The sequence below is a fragment of the Sitophilus oryzae genome, unplaced genomic scaffold (assembly GCF_002938485.1).
Source record: "Sitophilus oryzae breed Bouriz unplaced genomic scaffold, Soryzae_2.0 scaffold_87_pilon_pilon, whole genome shotgun sequence".
In the NCBI taxonomy this organism is placed as follows: Eukaryota; Metazoa; Arthropoda; class Insecta; order Coleoptera; family Curculionidae; genus Sitophilus; species Sitophilus oryzae.
The window spans coordinates 366,991-380,404 of NW_022147505.1; positions in this window are offsets into that span (position 1 = coordinate 366,991).

The window sequence follows — 13,414 nt, forward strand, 5'->3', positions numbered from 1 at the left end:
CAGATGCACAATTTAATTGTCTATCAAATTGTATTATACCATTTTTTACCTATCTCTTCAAGTTTCCGTAGAAAATGCATTTTCTTGTAATTTAAAACTCATTTATCAATATACCCATGGAATACTGACATTTTAGATTATTTTTAAAGATGTACCAAATTTTTAAAGAATACAGATACTAATATTGTCGATATAATTTGTTTATTTCATTAAAAAATAAATAAAAAACTGTTTAAATATTTGTTAAAGAGGACCAATTAATATGATTCCAGTATTTAAACTACATTAATTGACTGTTTGCGTTGATTAATAATAATTGCTCCAAATACTAAAAAACTGAATTTTGTATCTGTATTAGACAGTGTGGTAAAAAGTAACACCTTAAAAATGATATTTCATTTTTTGACCAATGCTTATTTATAACAACAGATATATTCATTTTCATAACTTATTATTATATTGATTTCTGATTCAAATCCACATTTATTTAGAATAATAATTTATTAACGAACATAAGTATATAATTAATTAGTATTTGCGCGGAAATAATGGTGGTATATTTAATTAATGGTATACTCTTTTATAAAGATTTAAATAGTTTTCTTTCTGCATACAAATGGGCTAGTAATATTATAATTTTGCTAAAAACGATAATATTACTAGCCTGTACATTTTGTACATTTGCTGCTTTAAAAACAATTTAAAATGTCAATATTCCATGGGTATATTGATAAATGAGGTCTAAATTATAAGAAAATGCATTTTCTACGAAAACTTGAAGGGATAGGTAAAAAGTGGTATAATACGATTTGATAGACAATTAAATTATGCATCTGATTTTCCTAAAATATACAGGGCGTTCCATTTAAATTAAACAAGTTATTGCCGTTTAAATCTAGAAATAATTTAAAATAAATTTTTAGACACTCTGTATGAGGTGGTATTATTTTTATTATTGCAACACAATAACTGATCAATAAATAGACTTCAGTAAATATTTAGTATTAAAAACTCTCATACCCTTGGAGAAATGAAGCCTTAAAATTTTTACTGCAATTTCACAAAATTGAAAATATTTCAAAAACGGTAAGGTTTAAGTGTAATAAACATTAATCAAATTTACCTTTATTTTAATCGTAGAAACTAAGGATGTAATAATATACAGGGTGTTCCATTTAAAAAAGTACAACTTTGATATTTTTTATTTATTTGGGACACTCTGTATCTTGTAAAAATATTTTTAAATTGTAATTCTAATAGTCCTTCAACGAACCCAAAACTTACAATTTGTAAATATCTAATCATTTAGCTACAATACTCCGTGTCGTATGTGGTGAACAACTCTGTATATTGAATTTGCCAACAGCCATTGCAAACAAATTCCATTTACAGTTCAGACACTGTTTAGACTGTTTCTGGGAATTGCCAAAAATGTTTACCCAGAATACTTGAACTGTGGATTTTTATACTTTTTTGGAAAGAAAGTTTTTTTTTAGAAATTGTTTATATATCTTAGTTGTTAATTAACTATTAAAATTTCTCTTATTCTATAAGAGGAATATATATTTCTTGTAATGAAGAATCGATATCACTGAGAGTTACCTCTCCATGTACTTAACTAACGGATTTCGTCTGCTTCAATTCCTTCAAAACAAATTGCCATGTCAGAACAAACTTTGCTAAAACATGTACCACCATAATTCTTCATGGCATTTCCTTCTTAACAATCTTTCGAGATAAAAGTGGCTTCCACTCTAACATCTACTTTAAGAGCCAATCGCTGTACAGGGTGGGTCAAATTCGACGCTTTTAAATGGAAACACCCTTTTCTATAGGAGATAGACGAAAACTAATATCGGTGTCTGGAGCTCAATTTTCATCAAAAACATGATGGTGAAAACCGCACATCAATATCTGTTAAGGTTTCAGAGTTTGAGCATTTTTAACAAATCGCTGTAACTTTTTTGCTATGGAAAATTTTGTATTTCTATGAAAACATTTCCAAAGCACCTTTTTACGTAGAATTTAATGGTTTAAGTATAATTTTTTTAAAATTAATAATTTAAGAGTTATCAACAGAAAAATTGATTTTTTATTTGGGACACCCTCTATATTTTTAATTAACTGTAAATAATTTAAAATTACCTTTCCAAAAATATAGCACACTTAATATTTTGTTATAATCCCCTTCGAAATACAGAATTTTTAAAAGTTCGTCACTTTTAACTAGTAGGCTTTGGACCCCTTATTGATGATATGCCCTTAGTGGAACCCGAAAACATATTTTTCCAGCAAGAAGAGGCACCGCCTCAGAACGCTGAAGTTATCAGCAAATTTTTGCAGCCAATTTCAAGAATAATTGAATAGCTAATCAAGATCCCAGCCGTTGGCCGTCGAGGCCGCCTGACTTAGTGCCCATGGATCTAATCCTATGGATATATTTGCTGAAGAATAAAGGTTCGTTATTCCGTATAATCTAGACAAGAATTAGAAATACTTAGCAGTTATGAGAGGGTATCTTTCACCTCCCCTGAGTTAATGAATTCCGCGAGAAATGTTCAAAAACTGCCCCGTCTCTCCATAACAGAAGACGGTTGATATGTCGAACACCTGTAGCAAAATCTCATGTCTTGGTTTGCTATTTATTTTTATTGTTTTTAGATATACTTTAAATGTGTTGATGTTGGTTAATATATATTTTAAATTGTTATAAAATTCTGCATCTCTCATAACAAATATTATTTTTTTTTTAATTAATGCTCACAGCTTGAATTTTTTGCATTATAGCCGGTGCCGTTCAAAGCCTACTTTTTTAAAGCGGGCAAATTTTTATATACTCTATATCTCGAAGAGGAATCGAGCAAAATATCAAGTGTGTTGTATTTTGGAAAGGTAATTTTAAATTCTTTTCAATAAACTAAAAATATACAGGGTGTCCTATAAAAATCAAAATTTCTGTTGATAATTCTTAAATTATTAATTTTACAAAAATTATACTTAAACCATTAAAGTCTACGTAAAAGGTGCTTTGGAAATGTTTTCATAAAAATATAACATATTCCATAGCATAAAAGTTACAGCGATTTATTAAAAATGCATATTTTGAAAAACACCCCGTAACTCCGAAACGGTAACAGATATCGATATGCGGTTTCACCATCATGTTTTTGACAAAAAATTGAGCTCCAGACACCGATATTAGTTTTTGTCTATCTCCTATAGAAAAGGGTGTTTCCATTTAAAAGCGTCGAATTTGACCCACCCTGTACATAACCGATTTCCATTTTCTGTTTATTTATAATAATTTACAAATAATATCTTTAAATTCACAACAAAAATGTTTCCCTCGGTGTAGCACTTTTTTTTCTAAACTTCGCCTCTATATTTCACTTGCTCTACCAGAGCTGTCCTTTTATATAATAATTAATGTTTCTATAGAATATTTCTCTTTAGTATTTCTATTATTAATGTAATTAGATGCATATTTATTTTACTGAATAATATTAATAATTCTGGTATTTATTCTATTATTCTATTAAGATTTAAACCTATATACTTTAAAATTGTAGACCAAAGATCTTTGAAGAGCATCGAACCTCTACACCCTAGAACCAGCCTGTATGCCAAAATTGAGCTTCTTACGTTGAGTGGTTTGAGCAGGATCGTGATTAATCAGTATGTCAGTCACTTAAGGATTTTATAGGTATATTAGTATAGATAGTGCAATACATCATTAGTTTTGGGAATAAAAAATACAGGACCGTATTTAAAAAAAGAAAGTTAATGATGACAGTTCAAAGACGAAACATCGATTTAAATGTCTGCTAACACCATCTTGTAGAACAAAAAAGTAGCAATAAATATGTGAATTTTATTATGTTCAATCTACTCAAAAAGAATCATAGAATAATAAAATAAATATTCAGTTTTTTTCCAACAATCTTCGGAAGTATTCGGCATTTTTAAACTTTTAAGGTCGCATTTTAGCATCAATATCAACCCATACCTCTTCTTATAGTTATTTTTAAAGAACGATGGAAGAGATATATACTAGGGGGTATATACTAGAACGATATATACTAGGGTTCTCATTACGCAATAAAATTTGTAATGAAAATTTCAGGAAACAAACAACAGTTACCGATATAATTCAGGAAGTGCCTATGATAAAATAGCAATGAGCTGGACATGTTGGCAAACTAAAAGGAGTATAAAACGTCAACAAAAGATTTGGATGGACGACATTAGGGAAATGGCAGTTAAACGGTGGTAAATATAACACAGAACACGGAGACATGGAAAAGGATAGCAAAGACCTATTATAATCCAGGAATAGATAAATGCAGGTTGAGAAGGGAAGAAAGAAGAAGTATATTTTCTAGTTTCCAATATCCTAATGTTGAGGCTCAAATTTGGGAAACTTTGTACATCAACGCTACAGCTACTGCGTACCCTATTAACAACAGTGAATATTATTAAACAGCGAATGTGGGGAAATGGAATATAATCGTAAACGTACGGTCTGCAATATTCCTACACTATTTTTTATGTAGATATAACAGTATAAACGAAAACAACTCTTTTTAGCAGGAGCACTTATTCACAAATAATTTTAAAAGATAATAAAAATACATTAGAATAAAACATTAGCATATCATAACAAATACATTTTAAAGTGTTTAAATCTATTGTCTATCTGATACACAGTCAATGCAGATTTATAATCAGAGTATTGGATACATTTCACCCATTTGTAAAATACACATCCGTAATGAGACTTTTTTCATAACCTTGGTGGCTATGATAGAAGGTTGTTCATATTTTCTGATAATTTTCTATGTCAATCTTCTCCCTCGTATCTTCCAATTACAAGTAATTCTTAACTCGTAACTTTTTTGCTAAATCCACTTTAATCTAGAAGATTTTAGGCTAACTCTTCAAGTCTCGGGTCACTAGAGACTATTTTCTCTTTTTACTGCGCCTTGTCAGGTCCCCCTGACGTTGGCAATCACGATGGCGAACTGATCTCTGTTTTCAGCCACTCTAAACAATTATTCGGCGCTATGAATGCCTGTCCATTCCCGGATGTTTCTCAACCAGGAGATTTCTTTTCATCCTACGCCCTTGCGTCCCTCTGTTTTGCCCATTTTCGTTATTAGTTCTAGGATCTGGTAACGATTTCCTCTAAGAACATGGCCGAGGTATCTTTCGACATTTAACTGCTATCAAAAGTTCACGAACAGTATTTGCCCTGTTTAAGACTGCTTCATTTCTTTGCATAGCCACCCCTGGTATGCTTAGCATTCGTCTATGTAACCACATTTCAAATGCTTCCAAACGGTTGATTGTGGCAGCTTCGAGTGTCCAGATTTCAGCTCCGTATAACAGCACAGACCAGATGTAACATTTAAACATTTTATTTTCAGGCTATCGTTACAAAACAGTGATCTCGTCTTCTGGAATATTGTACGAGCCGATTCAATCCAGCCTCTAATTTCCTTATCCGGGTCAAGTTGCTCGGTGATGTAGCATCCAAATTATTTAAAATTGGATACTTTCTTAACGCTTTGTCCATTTATTTGTAGTGACAAAGACATTGGCAGCTAGAGACCATGAACTTTGTCTTAGAAACATTTATATTCAGCCCCATTTCCTGTTCCATTACATTAACAGAATCTACGAGATTTTGGAGACCCAGGAGATCATCGCACAAAATAGCCGTATCGTCAGCATAGCGAATGGTGTTAATCAGTTCACCGTTGATTTTGGCCCCGAATTCTTTTTCATATAAAGCCTCTTTAATAGGACTAGAGACTATACGACTCGTAAATTGCTCTTAATAATTACCAGCTTGAGAAAAATAGCGGAACTAATATATTTACTTCGGGTATATAACCGCTAAGATGAAGTCTCGGAGACCCTCAACGACATATTTCTGCTATACTACCACATTCATACCACATTGCACTTAGCAAGATGCTGACTTTGTCATCGCATCTCCGAGACATTGTAAGATAAAATATAGCTACCGGGGTCCCACAGGCCACACGTTAGTTGTTAAAGGTTAAAAAGCATACTTGAATTATTAAACATTTGATCATAAAGTATTTTTCCCAATCAAAACAATCCGAATGACCGGTATAGCAGCTGCCCGTACTAGTTACACAAGCCGGCACACACACTAGTAAATACCGCGGCCCGAGCCAGCCAGTACAACAAAGTGGATCGCATGCCGATGGCGTTATGCAAGAAAGAAATGCTTGCCGCCGCGCCGAGCCGTTGCAATGGTGAAAAGCTTTCTAACGAGGTCGACTTGAAGAACCGGCAAAGCGACCAGCCACAGAAATAACAAAAACGCTATTGTAAGAAGTAAAGATTGCAAGAAAGGACATTTCGAAATACATAGACAACAATTCTGCGAAGGTTTTCAGTGCGTTATTATATTATTTTATTTTGGCTTTTTTTCATTTTTTAATGTTTGCGCATTCTATTAATAATCAATTTCTTTATTACTTTTAAACTGAGAACTTGAGTAACGTATAAAGCTGCGACAATGATTAAAAAAGTATTTGTCCACGACCACTTAATAATAAATCAATATTCTACTTCCTAGTTGAAGGAATATGGTGCCCATATTTGTAATAGAGTGAAATATATCAGCTGATAACAGTGGATTATCATAAATCACACTTTGCATTTACTTTTCATTTGTTGGTATGCCAACGTCACACTCACAACATCCAGAAGCGCGACGTGGATGATTTGACGTTTTTCTTATCTTTCTTTTTATTAATTTTGACATTTAAAATTGTCAAATGTTAAGTAGGTAGTTATTATTAATGGCATATTAAGAACTCGTTTAAAATCAAAAAATGAATTATGAGAGTGATAATGAGCCCTGTACATCACTAGAGATAGCACAGGCGGCCAAATTAACAAGTCTTGGATTGCTACCACAAAAGTCTAAGGATCATTATATGTCTGCCTATAAAAACTTTCTAGACTGGAGGATTGCGAAAGGCATAAATTCGTTTTCCGAATCCGTCTTATTAGTATATTTAGTTGTCATTGTAACGAAACAAAAGTCAATCTCCTGATTGACTAAAGAAAGTTGGTACGATATTTTCATGCAAAGAACTTGAAATAATATAAATGAAATTCAAATACATTTATAACTTTAAATAGAACACAAATTAACAACTTTAGTTACACAAAACAACAAAAAGTCAGATGCTGGTACTCCAATTTATCGTTCTAACTCAACTAAAGTTGGTAGAAGTATGTGTTTTATTGCAAAAAGAAATAGGTATTATATGTTCTTGATTTCTAAAAATCATTTCATCATAAAAAGAATAACGCTGTCGAAATTAAATTACAAAAATCTGTTCTCCGTACTTCGAACGCTAATAAAACCCTGGTAACCCTAAATACTACATTCTCTTTCAAGATAAATAAAGTCTCTAGTAAAAGAAATATTTACACAAATCTTTATATAACTTACACCAAATCAAATAGGCTATTACATTTATTGCATAAGAAGTATATTACTTAGGATCAAAATAACTTTCAACCGAACCCCTGTAATCGATATTTAATTACCCTAATTTCCACAGTGACTCTACTATCGCTTCTCACATAATCGAGGACATCAATAATAAAAAACCGACAAGTATGCATACCAACAACACATTACATAACTCCAGACAAACAACAACAACAACACTGACTCAGCAGATAGGAGTACCTGCCTAAGAGCAAGTGCTCCCCATGGCGGTACTTTCTGCCTCGGAATGCTCGCCCGACACCTTCACCTCATCTCGTCGAAAGTACTTTCTGGCGCCATTCAATCCGATTATATAATGTCGAATGTACCAGATAATGATCTCGTACAATATTTTAATGATGCATTACGTTACGGGCATAGTAGAGGCATTCAAAATGTTAATTTGAATTAGGTCGCCTTCCACCGATTAAAATATTCTTATTTTTCTTTTTTTAGCATAATACTAATTTAATACGAGGGTTGGCTTTTATATTTTGCATATAAAAGCATAGTACTACTTATATCAAATGTCAAAATTAACTGTCATCTTTAGTTAACTTAACGCCCAAGTTTTAAACAGCCTCTAGGTCAAACATTGTGGTGGCTTCAGAAGAATAAGTAGACATTGAGTATGAATAAATATCATTAATTTGTAATGGAGTGTAATGTAATAACACTATAACAAACTTATTATGAAAAATCAAAAAAGTGTATATATAGAAAACAGTTACCGATGGTAGATTAAACTGGCTATTCCTCTAAGGTTACACAAGAATATTTAGTTTTAATCATTGTGTAACATTATTAATTACAATATAGTAAAAAATATTCCAAAACTTAAAATAGTAAAACTGCAGCGCAACGCAGTGATTAACAGTTCTGGCGGTCCGCCTTTTAAAGGCTATAATACACGGTGTTAAACTATTTAAAAAACCGTCTAATTATTTCTTATTTTTGAATGGATTTAGATCAAACCATGTTATTATTATTTATAAAAGTATCTTTTTGATTGACATCGGGTCAATCAATAATTTTCACAATCAGCTCGATATATTCATGATGTTGCCAGTATTACACGCCAGGCCATACTACTGTTTAGTTCAGTCATTGGGGATCAAAAAAGGGACCTGCTTGGAAAAAAATCCGGAAGTTTTGAAACTTTGCAGGTTTATAGGTTTTGGGGTCTCTAACTAAAATCCATAAAATGCACATTTCCAGACTTGCCGCCGGCGCGGCGCCGCCATCTTGCCAAGATAACGCCCAAAATCGGTGTTTGGAAATATCTCGAAAACTATGCGTTTTTCGCATAAATTTGAAGAGAGTAAAATTAAAGAGAATAAAATTTCCTATAAAAAAAGGTTCTATAAAAATTTTCTTTAAAGTCAACCGTTTAGGCACAAAATCCGTAGAAATTTTAATAATTTTGAACTTATAATTTTGCGTAAAGTATGATATACTTATAGTCAATTTTCCGAAATCAAATTAGGGTTCACTAAAACTAGTTCACTAGGGTTCACTAATCACTAGGGCTCACTAAAACTAGTTTTAGTTTAGTTTCTTCAATGTTGTCATGAAACAGTGGCGTATCATTAATTCGCTCATTAATTTATGAATAATTAATTGTCGTGCTGGACAGCATTCATTGCGAACTTACCACCAGGTTCACCATTGGTCTCGTTGTACCAAAGATGCCGAAGAATGGGGTTGAAAGAAAACAAGAACAGACATTACTCCAGTCATGACGTTGAAAGATCCAGCTCCAAAATCCCTATTGGCATTTTTATCCTGTAAATGCGAAACCAACAACTGTGGTAAAGCCTACGGATGCAGAAAAGCAGGATTAAAATGTTCAATGATTTGTGCATACTGTAATGAGAAAACCTGTGACAACGTCAATGGAGTGTCACTCGACGAATCCAATGAAGAGGAGTTGGACTTGCCTTTTTTTTTTTTTCCTGGAGGTGTAAAATACCTTTAGGTAGGGAGTGTGGAACTCAATCTCTCCTTAAGCTGACTGGAGGACACTACCCACTAAACATCACCCCCTCGCCCCTGCCACGTCTACCTGGGCCCGCTGGACGCATCTCCTCAAGTAGGCGCCGGACTTCTTTTTATTTCATTACCCCTGCTCTTCGCTGTGTTTTGCCTCTAGTATATTTTGGGCCAGTTTTGAGATGGCTTCAAAGTTTTCTCTTTTTTCTGTTGCCGATTTTAAGAAGGTATCTGCGGAGATGTTGCCACCAATCGTCATGCGTGCCTCACATCTTTCTTGTTCCCATCTTGGACAGGCAAACATTGTGTGTTCTGGTGGTTCAGCTGGACTTGCCTGTAGATATCCTTCTGGCGACTGAAGATGAAGAGTTGGACGAATTGAGAGACCACCCTTGATGAGCCCAGCACAGCAGACACGATCGACTTTGACATCAATGAGTCAGGTCCGTCGGGCTTGTGCAGAAAAGTTAAAGTTTTTAATTTGCCTAGCGGAGTAGACCTCCGGGAGACCACGTTAAAAAACGCGCCATATACTTTACCTCTTGGGTGGTGTGGAAACAAGTACACATTTTCAATACGGATAAAAATTAATTATTCATAAATTAATGAGCGAATTAATGATACGTCACTGTTTTATGACAAAATTGAAGAAACTAAACTAAAACTAGTTTTAGTGAACCCTAATCGACATTTGATTTCGGAAAATCGACTATACATATATACTTTACGCAAAATTCAAAAAAAAAGTTCAAAATTATTAAAATTTCCAGGGATTTTGTGCCTAAACGGTTGACTTTAGCGAAAAATTTTATAGAACCTTTTTTATAGGAAATTTTATTCTCTTTAATTTTACTCTCTTCAAATTTTTGCGAAAAACGCATAGTTTTCGAGATATTTACAAAACACCGATTTTCTTGGCAAGATGGCGGCAAGTCTGGAAGATGGCGGTGCCGGCGGCAAGTCTTGAAATGTGCATTTTATGGATTTTAGTTAGGGACCCCAAAACCTACAAACCTGCAAAGTTTCAAAACTTCCGGACTTTTTTCCAAACAAAAATTCACAATGACTTATGAATGTTATATTAATCAATTAAGGCCTCGTAAACAAACATAACATACAATTTTATATACTAATTCATTATAATAAAATTAAATAACAAACATAATGTAATTATATTCCTAAAGATTGAGTAAAAAGTTTTGTTCTTAAATATCTACTCTACATAATATAGGTATAATCGCGTGTTCAAATATTAATCTTCTGGAATATATATCAACATAAAACGAGATGAAATTAACATAAAAAAGCTATTTTAGAAACGTCTAGGTTTATTTATTTCACTGAGAGTTATGAAAAGAAAGTCCTTTGCCTCGGGTACAAATACCGCCACATTTTGGAAATAGCTAAAAACGAAACAAAATTGAACGGGACAATAGGAAACGCAAAAAAAATCCCCCCACGCCCACCTCACGAGTAGTTTTCGGGCGCTTTTAAGAATCTATGCTAACAGTTAATTACTAAAATAAAACATACCTACGATTATTTCAAAATGTACCAATATTATATTTATTTTAGAAAATGAAAGCGCTAATTGCCGGCTTGTTTTGTATAATAAATATTGATAGTTTTTTGGTGTAATTAGTCTATGGTTATTAATTCGACATTTAGAGTTCAAAAATTCAACGAAAGTGGAAATATCGTTTTTATTGCTTATCATTTCAACACCAGTTCCAGCAACTATACAGAAAGTTGTTGTTTCTACGGGATTATAATTACGAAATGTTGGAGAAAACACCTTGACAGTAATATTATCTTAAAACACGAACATATGCCTTAATTAATGCTGTCTTCATATTTAATTGATTGTTAAATAAAACTACAAAAAAAAACTGAATATCATAATAAAATTTAATAAAGACTAATATATGATTTATTGTTATGAAGTCATAAAGTTAAAAAATATACGATTCATATATTTGTTTAAAAATAATCATCAATATTCGAAATCTTCCGTCAACTGGACTGGACCAACAAAGGATTAAAAATAGATGAGGAATATCTTAACCAGTAATGTACAACGAACTAGTAAACAGAAGAACTACAAGCACAAATTAATGAACTAAATACAGCTAACAATAAAGTAGGACTCAAAATGAATTTAGCAAAAACTAAAGTAATGTACAACGAACTAGTAAACAGAAAAGACATTCTAATAAATATAAACACAACACTGGAACTAGTAGAAGAATATATATATTTGGGACAACTAATACACCTGCTCGGGATCTCTACTACCACAAATCAACAGAAGAATTAAGTTAGCATGGAGTACTTATGGAAGAAACTCAATCATATTCAAATCTAGAATGCCACTTTATTTAAAGAAAAAAATATTCGACCAATGTATACTACCAATCATGACCTTTGCATGCTTAACCTGGACACTTAAAACGGACATCATAAGGAAACTGGGAAAAAACAAGAAAGACCGTAAAAGAATGAAAATAATGAAAGAGTAGATACGACAAAAGACCCATTTGATAGATGCATCCACAGAATCAAATCCCTCAAGTGGCAAATAGCCTGGGAAGAAGGATGGACAAGAGATGGACCACAAACATTACAGCATGGTACCCAGGAGGAATTAAGGGACTTAGAAGAAGACCAAACATGGGATGGAACAATGGGCCCAACTACAAAGAGAGTATCTAAATGTGAGTGAGGCTACACCATAATTAGAAATGGTTGAATAAGCTGAAGGTGATGATGATGATGATTTGTTTTCTACGTAGAGGGTGTCCTTCAAGATAAATAATAAAAAAAGATTGTAAAATATTAAAATCTAAGCACAACAGGAACTAAAAGAATCAGGAACGAATAGGGACTAAAAAACAGAACACAAAAAGTAAACTCAATCAATTAGAAAAACTAGTATTTGAATAAGGTGGTTAATTTAGGAGTTATCATGTAGGAAAGCTAAAAATCATGCTTGTAAACTTTTGACATTTTCCAAAATAAAAAAATTCTGATACCTCCAAAGAGGTCGTAATTAGTCATTCCACATGCACAGAGCCCTAACAGATCATTTCATAAATATTTTATGTGGTTATACCTTCAAAAAAAAAATTTCGAGAAGGAAGCGACTTTTTTCAGTGCTTTTACTCCACTAATTGTGCCTAATTAATTCAAATAGCAAAAATAGTACAGCAATAACATAACTGATAAATCTCTATAATATCTATATTTCCTACTCAATAGGTACATGTTTTAATTTGTGATACAATTAATTACTGTTACGCAAAATATATACATTTTTATTTATTTTTTGGTATACCTGCACCTGTTTTTGGTCAAGTTTATAATGAGGTCAAGTGTACTACTGACAAGTATGGTTGAGCACGGCAATTTAATACGGTCACCAAAAATTGATATACGCTTTAAACTAAGACAGAGTTGTTTTCCATCTCCATTGGAAAGTGAACATCAAAAAGGAAAAAGACAAAAACATACCAACCTTATATATAAACAATATTTATTACTGCTTAAGAGGTCAAGGTTTTCAATCGAAAAAAACAGTATATGATACTAAAGAACTAAAAGAAAAGTTTATACTGGGTCTGAGTGTTGGGGGGGGGGTCTTGAGTAAATCTTGCACATGTCGGTCTTGGGCTTGGTCTTGCAGATCTAACGCTAGTTTTGGTCTTGATCTTGGTCTTGTTTTTTATGCAAGACCAAGATCCAGACCGCAAAACCAAGACCAATTTCGCTAGTCACTATTTGGAAATCACGACTAGACATTTCGTATATAATATGACAGCGACTTCCATTTCCAAGCCAACTCAAATGTTATTACTGTAACAAAAAATTATATCTCCCTTG